General features: G+C 41.4%; 1 protein-coding gene and 1 long non-coding RNA gene across 4 annotated transcripts in view; one reads left to right on the top strand and one right to left on the bottom strand.

Moving 5' to 3' along the window:
- Window positions 1-4,378, bottom strand: part of KCNJ15 (potassium inwardly rectifying channel subfamily J member 15) — a 48,687-nt gene extending 44,309 nt beyond the window's left edge. Inside the window, exons 1-2 of one of the 3 annotated variants that reach the window (XM_003319066.7) lie at window positions 4,135-4,378; window positions 3,743-3,882 (exon numbers count right to left, since the gene is read on the bottom strand). The gene's annotated coding sequence lies outside the window, so the exon portion shown is untranslated. The other 2 variants (XM_009425718.5, XM_009426030.5) reach the window with 2 other exon arrangements.
- On the top strand, window positions 1,935-23,551 carry LOC107970145 (uncharacterized). The gene is made up of 3 exons (XR_001712500.3): window positions 1,935-2,527; window positions 22,029-22,656; window positions 23,354-23,551. It is a non-coding gene; the product is annotated as an uncharacterized LOC107970145 (long non-coding RNA).
- The last annotated feature ends 1,522 nt before the right edge of the window (window positions 23,552-25,073 follow it).

The following is a 25,073-nucleotide window of genomic DNA, read 5'->3' as shown; positions in this document are numbered from 1 at the left end:
TGGTCAGGCTACTACGAGAGGGCCTGCTTGGCTGGTTCTATGCGGATCCCTGCACATTAAGACTGCTCTGAATTGGAGCTGCAGGGTGGGAGAGACAGAATCAAACAAAACCTGGCTTATTATGTTGCTAATTCTTTCCAGTGTTCCCTCTGTAGGTCCTCAGTCCTAAGGTAGTGCAGACATGACCTTCCACTCAACTGCTCCCTACTGGAAACGAATCGGGTGGCTGGCACATGCGTGTTTTGTACCAAAATGCAAAACTTTGTCCTTCTCCTGCATCTTCTGACGTGAGCATGATCACATGACCCTGATTCATCTTTGTATAGTGGCTAAAATATCTGGAATTGTGTGCTTTAGAATTTTTCATCTAGAAGCACAACCTGTATTCTGGAATTAGGTTGTGTGAACTTCTGGATTCAAATTGGATAGTGGCGGCTATTGGCTTATTGATCTCTTCTCTAGTTGAGGCACAATGCCCATCAAAAGAAATGCAGATACATGAACTCCTCATGGAGTTCTGACCTTTCCCTTGTGAAAACAGCACAGATGTTTCTGACTGAAATTCTCCCTGGGCATGTGACAGAATTCACTATGTGTATTCCAGCTGCATTACGATGAGTGGAGATCCCCCTACTATCATCTGAATTCATCCAGAGACGTGTTCCAGAGGCTACACCTGTCAAGTTCAACTTTCTCGCCTGGCCTTTTTATCAGAAATATCTACTCCCTCATTTTTATTTCTTTCATTTCAACAGAGTAATATTTAGCAAATAAAACTTCTTAAATGGAGAATCACGGGCATAGAGGGAGAGAAACTAAGTCAGAACTTATAAATAAAGGATCCAAGAAAGAAGTTGCATTTCCTAAATGTTTATAAACCTTTATTTATAAATTATAACTTAGTTTCTCTCCCTCTCTGCCCTTAGTTCTCCTTTTAAAGGTAGGAACAGGCTCCTTGTGTTCTTTTAGGGAAGATTTAGCACTTCTTAGATTGCTTGTCTCTGGAGCTACTACCGGGTCACACTGCTCCTTCATCTGTCTGCAAAACTGGCACCAGGAAGTTACCTGAGCCAGGTGTGTTCAGTCAGACCTGTCTCCTTCCAGGGCACTGCATCCTTGAGGGGCATAGAATAAGGCTCACCCTTGGTTCACTTTGTTCTAGATCCAGACTTCCCCGGCCTTATCCCACCATCAGCTGCACCAAAAGCCCCACTCCTGAGGTGGCTTTTATGAGATAAAGGTAAAGGACAGAAGAGAGAGAAGGTAGACAATAACCTCTGTCTGACTTGCCTCTTGTATTTGCCCATGAATAAGCAACAAACTCATCTTTGCAGACATAAAAGTTAATATTAACTCATGTAATGGCTTTCTGACAATTTTCGGTGTGGAGTTATTTTTACTTGAAAGAATTAAAACAACATATTTAGAGATACATGATTTAATCCGGGGTGCAATGCTTGAATTGCTGCAGGGAAAAAAATAACAGTAGCTGTATCACTTACATATTAAAGACTGAAGAAAATGATTAGGGAGGTGTATATGCCTTCAACACGCATTCCCACGGGCCAGTCATTGACAGCTTTATCATGCTTACAGCTCAGTCTCTGGACTGTTATGTTGGCTCTAAGACTCTGACGCATCCACCACACAAATACATTTCATAAGCAACCCTGGACTCTGAGGCAAAGTATGCAAAAAAGTTCGTGGGCTGCTTTGAGTCTCTAAACAGATGAGAGGGGATTGCACAGGAAAGGATATTCCAAAGATTTGACATGTACTGATTAAATCCGAATAACTTTGCCTCTCTATTCCGTGCCTAAAGCCACATATTGGTGAGTTTTCTTATAACGAGTATGTCATTGTTATTCAGGTATATAATTGCACACACCACACACACGCACACACACACACACACACACACGCCCCAAGAAAGCACAGCCCTTTCGAGATTTCCTCGATGCAGAAGCAGAGTGAGGTTGTGCTGAGCCTTATGGGAAAGAGCCCAGAGACCTGCTTTTGTTGGCTTCTCAGGTTTGCTGGCATGTGCAGCCTGGGGTCTCGCTCTCTTTCCCCCCGAAACACTGGCTGTCTGCACTGGTGAGAAGTGTGAGGAGAGGAAATTGGGGAAATGAGACTTTCTGTAAAATGACCACAACTGTTGGTGGGAGGAAGGAGTGGAAACATGGAGAGAGGACGTTTTAGAAAAATGTGTTTTCCTTAAGCAACCAGAATCACAAAGTTCAACTAAGGCAATTTCTGTAAAACCCCCAGACTATTTCTACATTTATTTAATTCAGTGAAGAAAGGTCTGTTCCGTTATTTGATGAGTGTTTCTGACATGCTGCTACCAGCAATTTGGTTAAACTCTTCTAATCTTCAGTATTTCGGGAAGACTTGCCTTGTGGCCTCTGGGTCATTCCCTGGATGGTCACTTATTATATTAACAGAGAAGGAGAAAAACTGCTAAAAAGTAAAACCCTAGAAGGTATGGGAAGAAAGAACAGCGCCCGGGGAAGCTGTGTGTGAGGTAAGTGCTTACTTACCTAATTAATCGGCTGGAAGTGTCTCTGATACTGTATTTAGTTTTCACAAAATGATGATATTTAAAAATGTATTATAGCTTTATGGGACACTTTTCTTTTGATTTTTAGGACAATTTTAAATAGGAGAGAATTTGTCACCTAAGGCTATTACTACCGATTGTTTCATATTTGTTTAAACATTCACAAGAGGACAAAATAAGATAGGATTGGGGATAACAGTTGATTGTGCATGAGTGTGAGTGTGTGCTTGTGATCTTGAGGTTGCAAAAAATGAATTTTAAGAATCACTTGGATTTTTTTTTTTTTTCAAAATCCCTCTTACAGGTAAAGGGGAAAAAGATAAATCTAAACATTTGAATTAATGGTACACATTTTTGGTCTTTAGTTTTCCACAGTCAAATACTACATTCGTTGTAAGTTTTCTAACCTGTGGGTTAAAAGAAATTATGAGGTCAAGAAATGTCTATTGAACAATAAATTCTTATTTCCTTCAAGTGACTAAATGCGGAAGTACAGAGGAGAAAAACGTTGGCGTTACAGGAGCAATGTGGAAATTTCACCCAGTATAACATTTATTAGCTGAGGATAGTCTAAACTCTCATGAAATTATACACAGATTAAAAAACATATTAATCATGGGTCATGAACAAAGTTCATAATATTTCCAAACTCAGGATTGTTTACATTCCTTACACCTACCACAGAAAACTTACATAACTTTTCTCATAAGGATAGGTAACAGATTTTAAAATATTCCAGCGAGGTTTCGCCTTACGGCAATCTAAACTGATTTCCCCACTGACAAAGGAAAGTAACTGCTTCAGAATTAGCCAAAGAACTATGTAATCGCTGAAAATCAACAAACTTGCTCTGACAGACCCTTGCAAAGAGAAGTCGGAGTAATTCTTGTCCCGCAAGCTAGACCCCCGTACACCCACCGCAAACAAGACAACATCTGGATATTGTTTCACGAGCAAGAATAAAACACTTTTTTTTGTCCCATCATTAAGTAAAATCCCGTTTTCCACATGCAAACAGCACTTGTAAATTCCCCCAGATAAGCACGGGCGTCTCAAATGATTTAAATAAGCTTTAAAAGAATCACAACGTTTTCATTACCTTTAGAAGTAAAGTTTTTCAAAAATACCTCCAGCGTGCCACATGCCCCAGAGTTGACATAAGCGCCGTGTACCTCTTACCTGCAAAGACTGAAGAGTGCAGACTCCTGGCTGGATGGGAAGTTATGTCAAGTCAGAGAAATGCTCAGTCCAGACAGGTTGCCTTGGGAAAGATAGGTGTTTAGGGTTCCTCAAAATGAAGAAAACTCTCTCACTGTTCACTGTCAGTCAAAAACAAGTTGGTACAAGTTTGAGTAAGAATTACCTGGAGGAACTGAAGAGAGAAAGGAAAGAGATTGGGAGACATTGGGCAGAGGAGGGAGGGATAGGGAAGGAGGGAGGGAGGGAGGAAAGGAGAGAAAGTGAGAGACAGAGAGAGAGAGAGTGGGGGAGAAAGAGAAAAAGAGAGAAGGAATCTGAGAAAGGAGACCATGATGTCAGCATGTCTTAAGGTCTTAAGGAAATCTACAAACCAGCACAGGATTCTAGTGGGCATCCAGTCCGGGCTCTCCAAACACCTGTGCAAAAGAAAACTGATGCCTTTTTAAAGAATGCCAGTTAATCTTTGAAGAAACTTTGGCCATTCTTATCAAAGCATTTTAAGGTCCCTTTGGCTAAGTAAACTATAAATAAATAACCAGATTACCTTTTCTAACAATCTCTCCTTTATCCCATGTTTTCTTTTTCTCTCTCCTCTCTCCTCCCCAAATGAATATTAACAAAATCTCTTGCCTCCTGGTGGAATCAGAATGAACCCATACAGACTATACCTATGTCAAACACACCTAAGCAAAATGCCACAGAGGAAAACTCATGTTTTTAGCTCAACCCCTTTATTGAGCTGATTTTTTTTCTATTGCCCTGCTTTCCCTGATAAATATTATATATATATATAATATATATATATAATATATATATATATGCTGAATAGACATGGGCAAAATTTGGTTCTTCTGGATCATGGAAATTGGGCTTCGGGATACATGTTGGCATCTGAGTTCCAGCATTCTTGCATAGTCTGGCATCTTTATGAGAAATGGTCAGAATTCCATCTTTGAAGAAGGCTTCTAATGGAAGATCTCTGGAAGCAGAGGCAGTAAGCTTCTTTCGGGAATGGGGTTATATGTCCATCCTATGCAAAGTGACTCTTGCAGCCACCACATCAAGGGAGGCCAGTCCAAGGCTCATGTGCTCTCCTGGCCTTCTCACGGCCAGACTGCATGGGGATCGTGGTCAATCCTGAGAGATGGAATGGGTTTTTCAAAAGCACTTCCCCTAGAGAGAGCCCTCTACACTGGTCCAAAGGCAATGCCAAGAGACGCAAACGGTCTGTTTCCCATGGGAGACGATGATATACCCACACGTCCCCTGCCCAGGCATGTCGGTGGGGCCAGACCACGGCATCTGGTTTGACATAGAGCAGACAGGGTGACGAACACTTTGCTTCTGTTGGAAATGAATGATACTTCCTCTCCCCAGAGTACTGGGTTCCGCAATTCACCCCAAGTGCAGCTGCTGCTGTTCTGGGTGCTTGAACTAAGTGGGAGCTGGAAGGGATGGGGTGTCATTCTGTCTTTAGGAAGGAAGGGCTGAGACTTCCTTATTTTCTCCCCCCTCTCCCTCCTGACTCAAAGCTCAGGGCATAAATCATTCCATTTCTGTTTTCCCAGTGGAGATGGTATGCCTCAGTCTCCTTCTCTTTTGCTCTTTCTTTCCCTGGAAGCAAGGGACTCCTTTTCAGCCTGGGAGTATAAATGGTGGCCCTGGAAAGAAGACACTGGGCTCCCAGGGGTTCAGGGCAGGAGGATGAAGAAGCTACACAAGATTTGGACTTCTTAGAGCTGGTACTCCCGGAGTCTAGAATCAGATAGACCTCCCGCGAGGATATGCTAAAAGTCCCATAGAAAACAGGTAAGCACAGAGGTGCAGAACGATGAAAGAGGGAAAACTGAGAATTAAAGGATCTGAGTATATACCAGCTGCTCAGGTGGGATGATTTGCAGGGGCTGTTTCCTCGGCCTGGAATGGTGCCCTCTGGCCTTCATTCACCGAGCTGACTCATTGTTCAGGTCCTAGCCTGAATGGCACCTCCTCTGGGAGGTCCTTACCTGATCTGGTCCTGATCCAAGTCCGTGCCCCAAGACTCCTTTTGTTGTGTATCTCACTTACCACTGTCTGAAGTTGCCCTAAAGCTTTTCCATTTACCATCTGTGTTCCAGTCTAGAGCTCAATGGTACCTGTCTTATTCACCAAACATCTTTCCAGCAATATCTGGCACATCATAGTCCCTCAAAAAATATGCATATTTGTCAAGTGGGTTGACAAAAGATTACATATGGAAGACATGATTTGTTACCGTGGAACTTTAATTATCTCCTTATATTTAATCTGTATTTCCAGCCTAAGCTTTACTTAATAAACTAACATTTGAACACCTTTTTTTCAATTTGTAAAACACTGCCAGAAATGTTGTTAAGTCCATGCTCAGATCAAAATGTAGGCATGATTAGTTGTATTTTAAGGGCAAGGAGATGGAAGCCAAAGAAGATAAGTGATTTGTGCAAAGTCACACAGCTACAGAGCGATGAATTGAAGCTCAAAACAGCTCTTTTCACTTTCAATCCATGCATTTTTCATTATCGTACATTTTTCTTAAATTCTTATATTTTGAGCATACATATGCATATGTAGCTTCTTCTCAGCATCGAGTTACATACTGCATGAATTTTAACCACAGTTTAATACTCTGGGAAGTTTTAGTTCTTGCAGGACCATACGCAGTAGAGCAGATACTCATTTATAACAATTTTAAAGATGATGGAAGGAAAAAATGAGTCCAGAGTAGTAGAAATACATTTTAAAGTTTAAATGCTAAGACAATGTTCTTCATTTTGGTGATGTTTACCTGTTTTTGTTACTTTTCATTTGGTGATATGTCAACAATTAGATTTTGAGGCTGCAGATCTGACAGTTTACCAAAGGAGATGAGATATTATAAATGTATGACTGCAGGGTTGAGAGGTGAGTGGGGAAATTCTAAAATGCGCGTCTATGTGACTTCTGTCATAGAGGCCAGGCTTTGTTAAGCATGCTTTAACAACTGAATGATCTAAGTATTTCTGGAAATTTCTGAAACTAACTAAGGGAAATAGGACAAACTGTTAATCCTGACAAAATAATATTTTCTGCCATGCAATCTCTCTCTCATCCAATGAGTAAAATTTGTTTCACAATTCTGGTTCTAAGGAGTAAAGTGGGAAATCTAGTGTATAAGATTACATGAAATAACATAGCTAATCATTTCATAATTGAACATGGTTAATTTTACTGACCTTTTAGCCGAAGATAAAAACAAATATAAATGACTATTCAGTAAGTTGTGTTTACTTCTTTCTGCTCCCCAACCCCCACCTCTACAGTTAACTGAAAGACTCTTAGTTGTGTCAAATTTGCATAGAAAATACATAGAAGTCTGGATTTTTCTATGAAGATCTGAAATGACATCTGAATACTGGGCAGAAGAGTTCACAAGAACCAAATTTTTCAAGAGAACTGTTTCCCAAGAATAATTTCCAAAAAAGAAAAAAAAATGCTATAATGTTTCCAATCCTCATCTTGGCTTGAATCAAGACATAAAAAACCTTAAAGTGTGATGAGAGGGAAAAAATATTTTTACCTTGGAATAAATTCTATTTAAGTTGGGTTAGATATGGAGCTATTTATGGAAGCTTACAACAGTTCTTAAAACTTCCGCAGAATCTCCCATGAATCTAGCAGCTTAAAGAGCCCTCCACAGGTGCATCATGATATGGCCAGCTGTCTCCAGTTTGTTCTCACCATCCTTATCCTAGAGGCATTGAAAATGATTCCTTGGAATATAGGTGAGTCTTGGAGCATAATGTGTACCCATTTCCAGACCTCACAGGCCAGAGGTGAGGACCTACTTGCCTTTGGGTCTTTCTAGCAAGAAGCTTGTCCTGGGAAGCCACAAAATTAAAATCTTGTCTGGAGGTAGATTATATGGAAATAGACGTTGAGACAAAAATGCGCAGGCAATTTATTAAAGTAGTACTCCCAGGAGGAACCCAAAGTGGTGTGGGGAAAGCAAGTCAGGAAGGGAAGAAGCCAGGGTACAATTTTAGGACAAGGACAAGACCCAGTCCCTGCCTAATCCTGGGGAGGGAGTTCTGGAGTGAAAATAGCATCCTAGGTAAGAGAGTTGGGCTTTCATGATGCTGCCCATCAGTCTTTGACTGAGAGTAGAAAGGGTGATGGGAGCATGCAATTTCCCAAGGGCTCTGGCTTCCTGCATCTGCAATGGAAGTGGAAGTGGCTCCCATAGCCCAAGGGCAATCTTATGAAGATGGTGGTAGGGGCAGCAGGCTGTTAAAATTAATACACACAGAGAAGCACAGGAATGGGCTCTCAGAAGCAGTGCAGAACATTCACAGGGCTTGGGGCAGACTCCCAGCAGCACTGGCTATGATGGTTAATCCTGTGAGTGATAGAATGCTTTGCAATCCATGGTGCAGGTGCTATTACTACCCCTAATCATTGCTCCTCAATCCCTCAATATTCCCATCCTCCTCCACTTTGTCAGTTTCCCAATTAAAATAAAATCGTGAATTTCAGCACTAAAATGTGGAATTCCATTTAAGATGCACGAGATTTTATTATGCATATAGTCTTTTCCTCAAAATGCCAGGAGAATCCTAGCAGGGCTTTCTTGTTACTAATAGAAACCTTTGTTATTGGTATCATGTCAATTTAGTTTGATTAGTAACTAAATCAGATGCCTTCTTTTTGCTGAGTTCCAAAGACCCTCCAGTTCCTAAACTGGAGTAAATTATAGTTCAGCAGAAAGATGGACAAATAGCTAACCATGATATTGTGTGATAAGTGTTATAGGACCATAATATTCTAGAAGCCCACAGGAAGGGGAATTTACTCCACCTGGGAGTTTGAAGGTAGCCTTCCAGAGGTGGGAACAATTGAGTGCAGCCCACAAGATTTCCATAGGTGGAGACAAAGTAGGGTTGTTGACATTCCAGGAAAAATGAAGAGCAAATAATTAAAGATTATTTAAGTAAAGATTAAAAGAGCCAAGTGATCTGACCTCTGGGACAGCTTAGCAATGTAACTCTAGCCTTAGCCTCATGGAGTTTAGACAGCAAGAAATCACAAGAAAAATGGCTTTGGTTATAGAATCGCCTGTCTCCCCTTGTCCTTTAGCTTTCCCTTGGGAGAAGTAAATGGAGCTGAAAGCAACCTCTAGCCTCCCACTGGAGGTTTCCCCATCTTCCCACCACCCACCATCCTCAACACAAAGCGTTCCTCCTCAGGAAGACATGGAAGCTATTTTATCCACATTCTTCTTAAATGAGATGGTTCAAAAATTATCCAAAAATGCAAAACTTACTTAATAAAAATGTTACCTCCATGTCATTCCTTTGTAAGGTGACCAATAATCCTGATTTTCCACTGACTGCCCTGGTTTTTAACACTTAAAGTCCCACATCCTAAGAAATCCCCTACTCGCTGGCAAATTGCGATGATGGGTCACCCTATTCCTCTGTGTGTCCTCAGCTCTTTTGAAGTCAGCTGTTAAATGCAATAAAAAATAATTGGAAAATGAAAGCATTAATACAGGCCTGATATCCTAATTTGTTAGCACTGAGTGCATATTTGCCACGGCATCTGTAAAATCTAACTTTGTCAGGGGGGAATGTATATACTTAAAAGTTGGGTGCATGAAGTGCCCGCCTCTCTCTATAGGGGCTCCGTATGGAAGTGTCCTTTAAACTTCTACTGGAGTTAGTTGGTGATTCTAGGTCCCTATCAGCAGCATGGCTTCAGAATTGAGAAACTGTGAAGCAACCACTGACATGAACCCAAGGGTGATCCGGTTTCCTCTTGCCTTATTCAAATTGAACTTTATTCCTTTATTGTTGGTGCAACCTTACACCACATGTTAAATACACACCGTTTGTTCCTGGTTCACCTCAGACAGGCTTTTACCAAGTGAACTATTTTGTGGCAATTCCCGTCAAAGAAGGGATATGATAATGACTGTTTTCCACTGTTGACAGTGTGGGCTGGCAAATAGAAAAGCAATATCTGCTAAGTACAGTTACCTTCTCCAGCCCACTGCAACCAGAGTAATCCCGCCTTGCTTTGAAAGCCTCACCGGATCATTCATCAATGTGTGGCATGCTGGCTTGTATTACCCCCACCTCTTCTATTGTTGTCTTATTGTGGTTTAACTCTGAATCAACTGTACAGGGAGGCTCTTAGGCCAGACTGTGAGGTATGTGTGCCGTGGACCCTATCTCTACCAGATGGCCAGACACGTTGTCTTACATACAACAGATTGACTTTGAACCCAACACTCCAAGACCCACTTTACAATATTTGAAATAGAATATTACAGAAAATGCGATTATCACCCTGAATAATTTCAAAGATCAACTGGAGAAGACAAAAGTAGTGATTCATTCGACATTTCCTTCCCTTTTCATATTTTAGCAATTGGTCAATTGGTGCTTGACTGATGATCAGTCACACATTTCAGCTTTAAAAACAAATCACCAAGCCAATGGGATACCTGTCTTTCAAGTTGGCAATATCAATGGACAGGCCAGGTGTTTGATTCTACCTGCTGTATTCCGGCACATCCTTCATCACCAAGTTCCATCAAACTGTCTGAAGCACGTGAACCTCCAGATCTCTTCTGTACTGATATTTCTTGCTATGACATTTCAATTCCTGAGCATAGATCAGGCCTCTTTCACCCTTTTCCAAGTTTAGTTCTTGGCCTCTGGAAGAGCTAGCTGGGTACACACTGCATGTTTTATGGCCCTTTATTTGCTCCAGCATGTAGTGATATTATTAGGCTATAACGTCCTCATTTGTAACATCCTGAACCACTTCCCTATGAATCCATACAGTTTATCCCTCTAATATCCACAGAGAAGAATGTCATTCAAACCCAGATTCTGCACTAATACCCCTCCTTCTACCTGGCATCAATGCAAGAGGGCCTAGGAGAAGTCCCAGGTCTCATCTTGGGTATTTATTATTAGCAGAACTGGGTAAACAACTAGGTTTTTCACTTTGGGAGCTTTCCCATTGCAAAATTGTACCCTTTTGCCAAATATTCTAGTTATTGTGGAAAAACTGAGCAATGCGAATTGGCTAAGTTACGTAAAGTGAAAGATCTCAGCCCAGTTGTCATAAAAATCTAAGGGACTTCACACTGAAGGACTAGCAGGAGTATAGAAAGAGGGTGTTGTGAACTCAAACTCTTGACTATTAAATCCCACCTATTCCTTATCAGCCCTAGCAAGGCACAGGCGCTAATTCAGCAAACATTTCCTAGAGAAGCCACAACAAATACATTAAGCTAAAAATGAATTCAAAGAGAAAGCTGTCCAAGATCATCTTATTCTATCATTGCGCTTCAGCTTATCAAATGTGCACGTAGAGATGATGGAGACTGCAGCTGAAAAAGAGATGATAAAGAATGCCTAATAATAGGGTACTTGTTTTTCTTATTTTTCTTCTCCTTGACTGTCTGACCTGAAGAATAAAAGCTAGAGAATTATGACTGAGCCAAAGTCAGGCTTCTGAAATTAAAGTCAAACATACACCCTTTAGTTTCCTTGGTGTTTGACCACACCTATATAGACTAGACATGCAGTGACTGTATTTTCTTTACTTCTTCATTAAGAAAAATTCCTGGAGTTGTTTCACCTCCATGCATTTATTCCTGATCACATGCTGGAGAATATTTCCTATCTGTCAGCCATTCTGTTCCACTGGCTTTGGTTTGCCATTGTGGTCACCCTAACTCAGAGTGATAGTTGAGTTATGACTGAAAACTCACCTCTGCTCACTTCCCTTCTGAAATCTGTGTGTACTTAGTAGGCAGCAGTAATTCTAAAGGTGCAGCCTTACCATTTATCAATCAGTAAATAACATATATCACCTAGTACGCACATCAGAAAGAGTACTTGGGTTATCAATTTAAACAATCATTGCAATCTCTTGGGCAAACGTCATTATGTTTTGTTTTTCAAATTGCTCAGTGGTATGTCTTATCTTGCCAGTCAAATCTCATTTTACAGTGTGGACACCAACAGCAAAATTGAACCAAAGCTGTAATTCTTGCCTTGGGACACTAAATGGTTATATTCTTTCTTTCTGGCAAGGAGTAAAGTCCATTGGGGGTGCAAGGGAGAAATGTAGGTTTGGTCTTAGCTATAGATTCAAATTCTAGAGCTGCTACTTACTAACTCAATGATCTGAGGCAAGCGGATTGACTTATCTGAGATGGTTTTGCACTAGTGAACTGAGAAAAACAGTTTACCTCCCAGGGTCCTTATGCAGTTTGGAGAAGGGAAGGCATGGGAATTGTCCTGCACCACGTGTGTTCTGTCAGAAGACATCAGGGAATGAAGCTCCATGGTGAGGGGCAAAGGTGGCCAGCATCAAGGTCCTCTTCCTGCTGGTTGCACTCAGACAGGGAGCTCCCTCTGTTTTGCCTGAAAACTCACCTCTAGGAACAATCATGTGCAAAGCCATCTTATAATACAGGAGTTCTCATCTCCTCTCATGTTTGAATTGTGGGACACAGAAGCCATGCACTTCAGTTCCTTCAAGATCTGCTGTTTTCACTAGAATGTATGCAGAGATCCTGAGCTGCCTTAAAATATCATAAACAATTTGCATGCCCTCAAAGTGCTGCTGCACCTCCCAGGGAGAGCAATGTAGGTACTAGGCTTTTCTGAGTCTTATTCTAGTTCTTTTATTGTCCAACCACTTGAATAGTCAAATAGTTTAGATTACTTGAATAAATATAATTTAATTAGCTTGTTCCTAGGAAACCAAGCTTTATCATGCCAGTTTTCCTGAAGTGCCTTGCATTGTACTGATAAGCTATAAAGTTTGTGCCACTTAGTTAACTTTCTTGGCTTTTATAGGATGTGTGTATTCCCAGCAATCAAGTGTGAGAATCTATCTCCTATCTTGGTTACAGAACTTAACGAAATATTTGTCGCTGCTCAGTTACCCCTTCGGTTCTTCATTTGTTGATGAAGTGCTTATACCACCTGATACTGAATCAAGTACCAGATATAATTTCTGTGCTGCTGTGTGAAGGCACAAAGATATGTCTGCTATTTGCTGTTCCTTGTGATGTGGTGTGCTCTTACTAGCAATAAGTTTACAGTGAAAATGTTTACTTGAATTGTAGAAATGCATCTGGATGGAGTGAACATAGCCCAAGTTTGGAAGCAATAACACTTGTCAGTTCACTGAGTCCTAGAGATGGAATTTTAGTTTAGTTAACAGGAAGCCCACGCCAGCAAGGCGCTTTCTAGTGTTTGTTTGGTGTTGGATTTCTTCCTCAGATTGCAGTGAGTGGGGTGAGATTGGGAGGCACAGGTGATGGGAAGCTTCTTTCATAGTTGCACACTGGACCATGTGAATGTTTATGGGGAACATATGAGAACATGTAACCTAGGCACAAGCTGAAATAAAAATGACAATACTAATGCCAATCTTTCATCATAAGGCTAACCTTACATGTGGCCATGAAGAACATATGGGCATACAGAGTAACAGAGGATTCTATTAACTTCAGCATTTTATTCAATCAATCCATCCATCCATCTACCTACACATCCATTCATCCATTTATCTACCTATGCATGCATGCATCTTTCCATCCATCCATCCATCCATCCATCCATCCATCCATCCATCTATGCATCTATCCAACCATCCATTTATCCATCTATCCATCCATTTATCCATACATCCATTCATCCATCCATCCATCCACCTATGCATCTATCCATCTATCCGTTTAGCCATACATCCATTTATCCATCCATCCATCCATCCATCCATCCATCCATCCATCCATCAATCCATTTATCCATCCATCCATCTACCTATGCATCCATCCATCCATCTGTCCATCCATCCATATACCTATACATTCATGCATCCATCCATCCATCCATCCATTCACCCATCCATCCATCCATCCACCTATGCATCCATCCATCTACCTATGCATCCATCCATCCATCCTTCATTTTTTAGTTTTATTAAATGACTTTTCCTCTCTCTTAAAATTCAAGCTCAGTGTAACTTCTAACTTTGAAAGTTTCCTGTCAGAAGGGCTAAGTTCAAGTGTGGTTCTCAATATGCATTTATTCTATTATGAACAGTAAATCCCTGATGTTAAATTTGCAGAGTGAGATTGGTATTACCAGTCTGATAGATAAGCAGGTAAATAACAGCTCCCTTTAACCCACACACACACTCCTCATACCAGCCAGGTGCAAGTATTGTGGCAATAATGCAGACTAATGTAAAACATAATTTACCATCTAAAGATTATGTTGAAATTCTGCTTCCTTTGTAATATGTTTCTCTTTTTTAAAAATTAAAATCAAGCATTGGAGAGATTCAGACTTTGTCTATGTTTTTAACACTAATCTTAACTAGCATTTTTAAAGTGTTACCTCCAGGTCACTGTAACTCATCTCTTGAAGACCCCAAGCAGATAGTAGGGAATATAGAAATATTTGCATCCTTCACATTAGCAGCAATGAACTCAAAGCAAATCAAAAGCAGCCTCAGAATTTTTTTGGCCTGCATTCCACAGAAAGATTCTTCCAAAAGTTAATCTTCATCATATAGGCCAACAGTAACCAATACTCCTGGATCTGATTGAAATTGGCAACATGCAAAAAACTCTAGTGAGCTTAGAGCTTTAAGAAAAATCAAGACTTCTTCAGTGGGCATTATTCTTATTCCTGAGCCATTATCCAAAACAGCAAAGAAACCAGACCCTAGCCTAGATACATGATTCGTTTTAGCTCTAATGATAACAGCTGCTATTTGTTGAAGGTTTGCTGTGGATCAGGAATTAGATTTAAATGCCTTATGTCTACCATGTCATTTAATTATTAATTTATTCTTATAGCATATTGACTATCATATCAACAAATCAGAGTATATGAGACAGGTATTATTCTTCTTACTTTATAAATGATAAAACTAAGTCTTAAATTAAGTCACTTGCCCAAGGTCAAATAGTTGGTGAACTGAGAAGCAGAAATTCAAATCTTGATCTCACTTCACAGTCCTCACCTTGAATCACTGTACTGGACAGCCACCTCTGAATTCAGTCTTTGTGGGTGGTCTCAGGGTTAACTGGGCTGAAGTAATGGTTCACACCACAAAAAAGGCAAAAATGGCCAAAAATGAACATGTGTCAGGCAAAGTTCTGTTTGATTTCCAGCTGTAAACACCTTTCATTCTCTTTCTTTCTCCTTCCTTCCTTTCTCTCTCTTTTCTTACTTTCTTTCCTTCTTTCTTCCCTTTCCTTCTTTCTTTCTTCTTTCCTTTCTCTGTCTCTCTTTCCCTTCCCTTCCTTCCTGTCTCCTTCCTTCCCTCCTTTCTTTCTCTCTCTCTCTCTTTCTTTCTTTCTTTTCTTTCTTTGTTATTATAAATGGAATTACTTATAAGGATCTCGTATCCTGGTTTCAGATACAGTCTTATGAAGAGGTTCCCAGCTGAAGAGATTGGAAGGCAGACGGTAGCCCTCCTTTTTTCTTTCCGGTAGTATTTTTAGTGTCATGATGTAATGAAGTAAAGCAGTGGCCCCAACCTTGACCACATATTAGAATCACCCAGAAAGAATCACTCATTTTTTTTTTTTTAATGTCCAAGAGATTCTGATTTCATTGGTCTGGGGTGGGGCCTGGACATCAATGTTGTTTGTAAGATCCTGAGATGACTGGAATGAAGCCAGGTTGAGAATCAGGCATATGGCCACACAGAGAGGACTTTGGGAATAGAACCAGGATGCGGTAAACTCCGATGTAGAATCCAGGTCTCCAGCCCCGCCTTGCCTTCCCCTGAGCCTCTCTCTCTGACTTCCTTCTGTTTGTAGACCCTGTGATGACGGCGCCTGTAGAAACCTTCTGTGGTCATGGAGGTGTCTGTGCCATTTCCTGCACATCATGAATGAGTCACTAGCCCCTAAAGAGCATCTTAGACCGACAATACCCATGTGTTAACTAACTCAGGATGTGTCCAATTCCTTTAGCTGATCCTTTGGTCAGCTCCAAGGCCACAATCTGGTTCGTTGATTACGTCTTATTAGAAAGAAAAGAGATTCAGAGTACCTGCTGGTAGTCATTCGTTCTGCAGATAATACTGTAAAAATTACAAGACTAACCACCAGCATCTCATTAGCAGCAGTTCTCCCCTCCCAGGGCTTGGGAGGAGACAAGGTTTTCCAGGGGTGAAAAGATGTTCCCCTCCCCAACTTACTTGAGTCCTTGAATCCTAGGGTGTGCAGGGACTAAGATGGAACCAGAGATAATGATGTTTTTGGCATGGTTAGGACTTGCTCAGTTCTGCCGGAGGAGGCAGTTGGAGACTGGAGGTACTCTTAGTGTCCTCTCCTGTCAGGCACTTCAATAGCTCTCCCAGAGATAAACCCACTCCAGATCAGATAAGGGCACTGCCTGGATGAAATAGAAAGCACTCCCAGGAGATGCGGAAGTTAGTTTGGTATCAGCCAGGTGAGGAAAGAAAATAGGTCTATATTCTGAGCTTAAGGTCCAATTCAGGTCAGGTTTCTGCACCAAGCCTGGGATGTGCCCTGGTCCCTGCTTCCCTGGTATTTTTAGAGCTTGAACTAAGACACCAAAGTCCACCTCTTGGTCCTAAGTTGTATACAGACCTGGGGGACAGAGAAGGAGGTACAATCTGGCTTATGTTACACAAAACACATCAAATCTGGTACAATTCTTTCTTTCCCTCTTCTAGACTTTGGTGGGTAAGAAACCAGTTTAACCACAAAAAGCAGTCACTAGAGGCTTTGTCTCAGGTTCAGTTTGTGTAAACAAGGTAGTCACAAAGACAAAAAAAAAATTAATAGGAGAAATAAAAAGACGGTTACATTTCTTAAGTGGGTCAAGCTTTATATAATCCAAAAATGAAATAAAGACCCAAGCTTGAGGGTCACTTAGCAAATCTTTATTCATATAACAAATGGCCAACAATAGAAATGAAACTTAAATGATCTCATGTAACTTACTCAGAAACACAGTGGAAACAAAGAGTTCGTTTTTAGAAAATGGTTATTTTATGACAATAACCGTCTAGTGCCGGGCCAGCAAACTATAGCTCCCAGGTCAAATGCAGCCTGCCATTTGTTTTTTGCAAATAAAGTTTCATTTCAAGACAGCCATGCCCATTTGTTCACAAATTGTTTATGGCTGTTTTCAGGCTAAAATGGCAGAGTTGCGGAGTTGTGATAAGGAAATATAGGCTGGGCATGGTGGCTCACACCTATAATCCCAGCACTTTGGAAGGCCGAGGCGGGCAGATCACCTGAGGTCAGGAGCTCGAGACCAGCCTGGCCAACATGACAAAACCCCGTCTTTGCTAAAAATACAAAAATTAGCAGGGCATGGTGGCAGGCTCCTGTAATCCCAGCTACTTGGGAGGCTGAGGCAGGAGAATAGCTTGAACCTGGGAGGTGGGGGTTGCAGTGAGCCGAGATCACGCCACTGCATTCCAGCCTGGGTGACAGAGTGAGACTCCATCTCAAAAAGTATGGCCGCGAAACTCAAAATATTTACTGCCTGGACTTCTTTCAGAAAAAGTTTGCCAACCCTCGATCTAGCAGATCAAATACTATAAAATACACCTTTTGAAACAGGCTTTCTGGGGAAAAAACAAAACAGGTTATTTCCAACAAGTGATTATTGAGCACCTGAGTGTAAGTGTTGTCCTGTGAATTTCAGGAAATAAACAGATGCATCTTTTATAATCCTGCCCTTAAGAAAATTACATCCCAGCAGGAAAAAAAAAAATCAGAAAAGAAGATAAACAATTTTAAAGTGTTAAAGCTCAAAAAGCCACCCCAAATCTTAACTTTCTAAAAACGTGGCCCAAATCTCAATAACTATAATGATAAGAAGATTAAAAGCAAGAGAAGTTCAATAACTGAGCTGAAGTCACACAGCCAGGTAGAGAGGCAGGGCTTGAATTCCTATCTTTGTTTCTTCCTTGCATACTACAACATTTGATTAAATCATTTTATTTGTTCAACATTTACCAGGTTTTAATTTAGCATCTACAGTGGGCCCGGCACCCTTCCATAGGATATGGAGACTGCAGTAAACAGAACAGACTTCCTACCCAGACGAGCTTACTGTCTCTTTCCCTTAAGCTTATAAGTGAGCATACAAATAGTTTGTGTAATGAAGATGTGGGCTGGGGGAACACAGAGAAGGTGGCAGGAGGGGAAGGTGTCCCTGATGAGGCTGCTGTTAGATAGAGCCTCCTGGGGATGGAGGAGTCAGCCAAGAAGTTGCACAGAAAGAGCTTTAGCAGGGAAGGCCTCCAGAAGAGAGATGCTGGGCGTGTGTCAGGAGAGGCACGAGGGCAAGGGCTTAGGGAAAGACGTCCTATCGATCTTCATAGGCCATCTGAAGAACTTGAAATGGAGTTACTTGGGGAATTTAAAATGGTTCCAATGTTGGATAAAGCCCCACCTCTTTAAACTCTTTGCCTCTGAGTGCTGGTTTGGTTGGGTCTCAAAGAGTATGTGTGTGAGTGTGTGGCAGGCACCATGGGGTCGGAGTTTCCACATATAGCCCCGTGTGCAATCTTGGTTCACAGTAACCCCAGCTCACTATCATCGGGGCAGAATCTGCATCAGAGAAGCAGCAGTGGAAACAGCGTGCATTTAGGATCAACTTCAAGTTGATTTGGGAAGTGCATAACTACCATATTGCTGGTTCCCTGGTTACATTTTCTGTTTGGGTAAACAATCAAGAGATGGTATGAAAATTGCACATCCAAGTCTTGCCTGCACAAAACAAAATGACCAATTAACACAACGTGGATTAGAGGTGACTAGAGCCCAGAAGTGTGGCCGTGGGCTGCAGGATCATCAGCCTGTTAAGAATAATCCTCTCTGGACAGTGGAAAGCAGCTTTTCAAACACCGACTCTGGGACCATGTGGACAGAGGGCAAAAAGGGAGCAAGGGAGAAAGTCATTTTTTTTTTTTTTTTTTTTTTTTTTTTTTTAGATGGAGTCTTGCTCTGTCACCCAGGCTGAAGGGCAGTGGCATAATCTTGGCTCACTGCAACTTCCACCTCCCTGGTTCAAGCGATTCTCCTGCCTCAGTCTTCCGAGTAGCTGGGATTACAGGTGCCCGCCACAATGCCCAGCTAATTTTTTTGTATTTTAGTAGAGACGGGGTTTCACCATGTTGCCCAGACTGGTCTCAAACTCCTGAGCTCGAGCAATCCGCCCTCCTCGGCCTCCCAAAGTGCTAGGATTACAGGCATGAGCCTCCATGCCCAGCCGTGAGCAAGTCATTCTTAAACAATTTAGACTAAAATGTGAGATAATTCATGAAGGGTGGAAATCCCAGATTGCTTCGATAGTATATTTTGCCCAGATTTATTTAGGTAGTTGCCTCAGCATTTCACACTGTAACAAATTCACTGTTGGTAGCAGAGGACCTGGATCTAAGAGGCCAAGTTCATTTGCACGAGATGAAAATTACACCGTGCTGTCCCAGGCCTCTGCCATTCGCCAGCAGACTGGGAGTGTCCAGCAGGCCCCGTCACAGAGACTGTGGGCTCACCCTGCCCACTTGTGTTTTGAACTCTAATATCCCAACCTTTGCTGAGAAATCTAGAACAAAATCAATACTCCACTGCAGAGGGAGGTGGCTTGGATGTTTTGCACTTGGAGAAACTGCAAACCTGAAAATTATCAGGAAGAAAAAGAAAAATCGTACCAAAGCGCAAACCAGACACTTGGCACCCACCCTGTGTGACGCAGGGCTCCCCGCCTGGCAGGAAAACCACAGTAAAGAACTGATTATGCTGTTAGAACGCATTCCATGGGCTGTCCAGGGCTATTTTTATTTTACAATAAAGTACAATATGTTCCATGATGTTCTCTATCCTGGGCATTCTTCCTTGTATTTGCATACTCATTAATCCTGGTAAATCACAGAGAATCTGTCAATAATTTGAACAAATTAACCAGATTTGGGTGTGTTTATTAACTTCAAGAGCAATATTAATACACATGTATCATTTTTATTATAAGCAGAACACCAGTGGCTGGTACCACCTGTTGAGTATGAAAGCCCTGAATGCGAGATGTGCATTTCAAGAAACTGAGCTCCAGGAAGACAGACTAAATGCCAAGGTTTTACAGACTAAATGCCAAAGTATGATGCTCATCAGCAAAAGGAACCATATTTTTAAATCTTTTTGTATTTTAAAGAGAGATCAATTTTGAAAATAATGTTTGGTCAAGTGTTATTTGGTCAAAAAATGTACTAAATCCATGTAATAGAGCATTCCAGGAACTTTACCCATAAGAAAATAAATGTTCCTGTTTTAACTTAGACTCCATAAAAATTAAAACTGTTTTGGAAGAAGGAATGGCTTCCCTGTAACATAATGGATATTCAACAACTCAGATGCATTTTGAGAACAACTTTCCATCCACCTCTAAAAGGAAAACAGACAACTGGTGTAAAATTACTCCTAAAGCCCAGACCATGTATTAATACTTGAACTCAAGAAAAACTTCCTTGCTAATGCTTAACGTGTTATCTTAACCACTTTTGCTTTTTCAGAACTTCCTAGCTACTTTTTAACCATTTCCAATCAGGAAAACTGGCCAGAGTGGCTTCAAATATAATCATTAGGCCTCTAAGGAAGGTCTAGACTTGATGAACTTTGCAAATTCCTCCTTGTTTTTATTCTTTGCAGACTTAGAAAAGTCTAGAGGTCAAGATGGGGTTAGCCACCTGCAATGCTACGATGGGAGTCTATATTTCTTGATGGCCATTAAAAAAAAAAAACAGGAAAGCAGCAATCACTGTAATAAAATGTGCTGGTACTTGGAGAAATAAAGGTAGAAAGAGGTAGAAAGAACCCATAAATTTAAGTACAACTATCAAACTATTCATGGAGAAAAAATAGGGCATACACTCCAAAACTAGAGGCTCTCTAAGAGGCTGCAATAAAAACAAAGCTCATATATGCAAATTTCCACCTTGTAAGAAAATGTAAATAAACCACAATTCTTGTTCTAATGTTTTAACGTCAACTTTGCTGACAAGATCAGGAAACTTGAGCCAAACATCTGCATCAAATGATAAATTCATGGCAAAAATGTCCTGTTTCCACTGTAGGGCAGTCACGGCAAAGCAGACATAAAATAAATGTTTTCTACTTTACTTAAAGTTGGGATATGGGCCCAAGCTGACTTCTCCACACTAGGAGTGGTGGCCCTTGTATTTTGTTTGTAACTCAATTTTTTACTGTAAGATAAGGTTGGCAGACCCACGATTTCTCATATCTTTGGTTTGCTCACTGGCCTGCAAAGATCTTGTGCATCTATGCCATACCTTGTTCTCTGTATATTATTTCTAATTAGTTTTCCTAGGGTACCAAAAATGTGGTTGAAATTAAGTACCTTTTTGGCCTTTCCAGCTGCAATGGAATTTTTTTTTTTTTTTGAAGCTCATCAAGAGAATAAAGGGGAAAAAGGGAAAAAATAAAAATAAATCAGGACCCCAGAAGAGGCTTCTCAGAACGCATGTGCTCAGATTCTGTGCCAAGGGAGTCCTCTAGACTGCTAGTTTTTGGGGAGGTGGGGTCCCTGAGCCGAGAGCCATAACTAGGTATTGAATTGAACATATTTTCTGGCTTCATGGCTTTGTGACCTTGGGGTGGTCAAATAGCAACCTGTGGGAACTGAGCAGTGGTCACAAACATCAAAGTTGTAAAATAAATGTCAAATCAAAGAGATTTCTGGTTGAATCCTTAGAGGTAAGTGTCAACATGCCTTTAGGGACACCTGCCTCACTGAAATATTAAACACAAAAGCAGCTAGTTCTGAACGCTTCTCCATCAGCACCATAAACATAGATCTTTTCTTCCTCCTCTAATAGCAAGCCAATAACCACCTTCTCAATGGAAAATGGTGCTTCTGCAAGTCGCCCTTCATCACCACCCAGACATTTATTGTCATATTTGAAAACTATTGGTAGGGCTTTAACTTGCAGATCTTCCCAAGTGACTTGCTTTTCAACTACAGAATTATTTTTAACCAGGGAGCAACATCTGAGTACAAAAATGTGAGAGAGAGAGAAAGGTAAAAGAGAGAACTGAAAGGGAGAATCATTTTTTACTATACTTTTGTTTTTCTACACCACGCTCTGGACAATAACATATTGGAAAGCACTTTTATCTAATCATTCTGACTCTTCTCCCCTCTTTTCCTTCCAGTGGGGAAAACGACTTCCTCTTCTGAACAATCTTTCAGAGGACATTCCTCCTAGAGTTTAAAACATTACAGTCTCCAGAGCCCAGCGCCAATTCCGTGTCAGCCCACAACCCGCTCTGGTTGCACAGCTTCACGAGTCACAAGGACTGGATGAACAAGTGTGTGTGCCTAGTGACTGCCTTCTCCCAGCACATGCACCATGTCCTGGTGGCATTGCCGGAGATGGTCCGTGCCCTCTCAGCCCAGCAGCAGACCCTCAGGCAGATCACCATCTGTGGAGACCGCCAGGCCAAGGACACCAAAGTTGTGGTGCAGTGCGTCCACCCTGTCTACATTCCTAACATGGTGCTGATTCTGGCTGATGGGGACCCCTCGAGTTTCCTGTCCCACTGGCTGCCTTTCCTGAGTACCCTCCGAAGGCAGGAAGACCAGGCCACTGCGTCTGTGTGTGAGAATCAAGCCTGCTCAATGCTCATCACTGATACCTGTGAATTACGAAAACTGCTACATCCGTGACTGCCCCAACCCTCTTGGGCTGGGGCAGAAGGTAGAGCTTCCCAACTGACTAAAGACTCAGGTCCTGCAGGGCCGTGTAGAACTTGCGGCCATCCCTGAGCACCCTGCCACCAGGTGACTTCAGCCATACTCACTGCCTCCCTTGGGCACCCACTCACCCTAGAATAAACTTAACAGTATCCTACTGTGGGGAAAAAATTACAGTCTCCAGCCTAGAGGACAGAATTAGGCTGTTTTGCTTTCTATCGTTATTGTTACTGTTGTTGTTGTTGTTGTTTTTAACTTGTGTGTTCCCTTTGTCTTTGCAATTAACAGAAGGACATACCATTGCGATGGATCTTTAGGATACCCGTATTTATAGCTGAACACACTCACTGGGCCCTGCTGTGTCCCAAAGGGTAGCTCTCTTCTTCCTTCTCATGGTTTTCCTCTTGCTCCTTCAAGCTTTGGAAAAGGCTACATTACTGTAGTTCACTGGACTTGGTTATGTAACAAAAGTGAGCCAGGTGCCTCAACACCATTGATCCTTGTGGACAGCCAAGGTCACTTTTCATCTCTGAATGGAGGTCAGCAGGAAAGACGAGATGGCTGGGCTGGCAGAGTCTGCTGCCTGCCCCCCGCTCACCTCCATCCTGCACTCCTGTGCTAACAGCCCTCCATTGTGGCCACTAAAATACCACATTTCTCAGCCTGCTGTAAGATGCCAGGAGAAGGGTACTGAGACAGTGCAATAAAGAGTCTGACTACATTTCTGATGTCTGGCTGCATTCAAATCTCATTACTCCCTCTTCTCCTTTTGTTCCATATCCAGGAAGCTGATAAGAAGGCCCAGGTGCTCCCTCCTTTGGAATTGGTGGGAAATTTAAACCCCACAAGCCTCTACCCCTGTGCAAAAGCCTTCACCCCAGCCTCATCTCTACCCACAATAAACGCCAAGCCAGTCTCTCTTCTCCGGTCTCTAAAGCTATTTTTGGATCATTATGTAAGCAATAAACCTTTCCATACTTTCTTAGTGGATGCATATATGGTATCATCAGTCTCAACATCTGAACCAAATTTTGGGTGAGAAGTTCGTCCTGCCTCTGGGAAATCTCTTTAGAAGAGTTTGCCAATAGACATGTCATCTTTGCCCATTGCCCCTTTCCCTTCCTCCTGCTGCTGGTGGACCAAACAGCCCTCTTGTAACACAGAGTACCACGCCTGTGCCAAGGATGACTGAGTAGAAATGAAAAGGAACTGGGTCCCTGGTGACATTGTGAGTTACCCTCCCACCCATAGACTGTCTGCTTCTGGACCCTTCAGTCAGGAAGAACAAGCTGAATGTGTGCAGCTGCTTACAGTTGAAGATAGTCCCAAACATAAGGCTTATGATTGAATAATCTTTTATGACTTCAGGAGCAGAAATCAGTATTTTTCCTGGGATGTGAACAGGCAACAAACATAATACTTGCACCATACATAGGAGTAAGCCATTCTCAGTGGAGGGCCCCTGTAGCTAAGGGACACTGGAATTTCCAGGGCTAACCTCATTTTGGGTGAAACGTTAGGGGAAACAAGGCTGCATAAATTCACAGGGAGAGCCTGTTTCCATCACTGGAAAATAGTCTGAAAATCAGTCTACAGTAGATTTTAAAGATAGTTTCAGAACAAAGCATCTGACTTGGGAATCCACCCATATGTGTCTATCTCATGCTGTTAATGGGCTTAAGAAAATGAAAGTGTCAGGAAGAAAGGGCATGTTTATGGAGCACCAAGTCAGCCACTAGCAAAGTACTAGATATGCAGACAGAGGAGAATACAGGCTTCCTCCCCTACCCCTTGGTGGAGGGTATTTGTGCAGTAATACTCTAAAAAGTCATTAAGAGAATGACATCAGGTGCCTTCTAATAGAATTAGAATTTGATTTCATTTGTCCAAAGCTTTTGTTATGTCTATATTTTTCTATATGGATACAAGTACCAGCCAGAGCAAGTGATGGTGAAGAAAATCATGTCAGCCAGGTACAGGAAACTGAAAGCTAGACTCACCATCCCTGCCTCAATAAGCCCAATGGCATTTCTCATCCTGACCTGGCAGGTAAGACAGAAAACAGAGGGGTTGGGATGCAGAGCCTCCTGGGCCTCCATGTAAGCATTGGGATGAAACAATATAATATTTATTTTTTGAAGAAATGCATGAATAAAAAGTCTATGGGCAAAAGTAAATAATACAATTGTGGAACAGAAATATTAACACAATCTAAACCATTTATCATTAGAAAAATGATATATTCTGGAAAAAAAATCTCTAATTGAAGCTCATCAAAGATCCAAATGTTTTATCTTTATATTTCACTTAGTTGTCAGTAAAAATTGCAAACAAATTCTAGAGTGCTTTACAGATGAACAGATGTCAATATCTTTAAGCGGTATTTTATAAGTAACTTTAAGTACTCAGTATCTTAGTAATTTTGCTAGTCCACATTTCAAAGACAAAATTTGAAACATTCATATTATTGATAGAGTAAATGTGCAATCAAAACAAAGAAAAAA

Source organism: Pan troglodytes, chromosome 22 (genome assembly GCF_028858775.2).
Source record: "Pan troglodytes isolate AG18354 chromosome 22, NHGRI_mPanTro3-v2.0_pri, whole genome shotgun sequence".
Lineage (NCBI taxonomy): Eukaryota > Metazoa > Chordata > Mammalia > Primates > Hominidae > Pan > Pan troglodytes.
The sequence above is the reverse complement of the archived record's forward strand: the minus strand, read 5'-3'. Positions and strand labels throughout refer to the sequence as shown.